The sequence below is a fragment of the Corvus brachyrhynchos genome, unplaced genomic scaffold, assembly GCF_000691975.1.
Source record: "Corvus brachyrhynchos isolate BGI_N302 unplaced genomic scaffold, ASM69197v1 scaffold27, whole genome shotgun sequence".
NCBI classification, from domain to species: domain Eukaryota; kingdom Metazoa; phylum Chordata; class Aves; order Passeriformes; family Corvidae; genus Corvus; species Corvus brachyrhynchos.
Genome location: NW_008239139.1, coordinates 1 through 292, shown reverse-complemented (window position 1 = coordinate 292; position 292 = coordinate 1).

The following is a 292-nucleotide window of genomic DNA, read 5'->3' as shown; positions in this document are numbered from 1 at the left end:
AACGCAGTCCCGGGCCGGAGTTCTCATTGCCGGCCCAAGGATGAACCCCGAGTATAAACCCTGAGCTTCTGGGGTGCCTCCTTTGGTACCCGCTCTGTGTTGCACGTGGTGACAGTCGCTGAGGGGCTCCGGCCATGCCAGTGGGGGTCACACTGACACCCAGCACTCCACAGGCCTCAGGACGTGGCCCTGCATGGTAGTGTTTGGGTAGCGTCGTCTCCTGCGGTCAAACCTCAAGGAAATAACGAGAAAAGCCAGTGAAGGAACTGCTCCTGTGCCCATAAACAAAAAT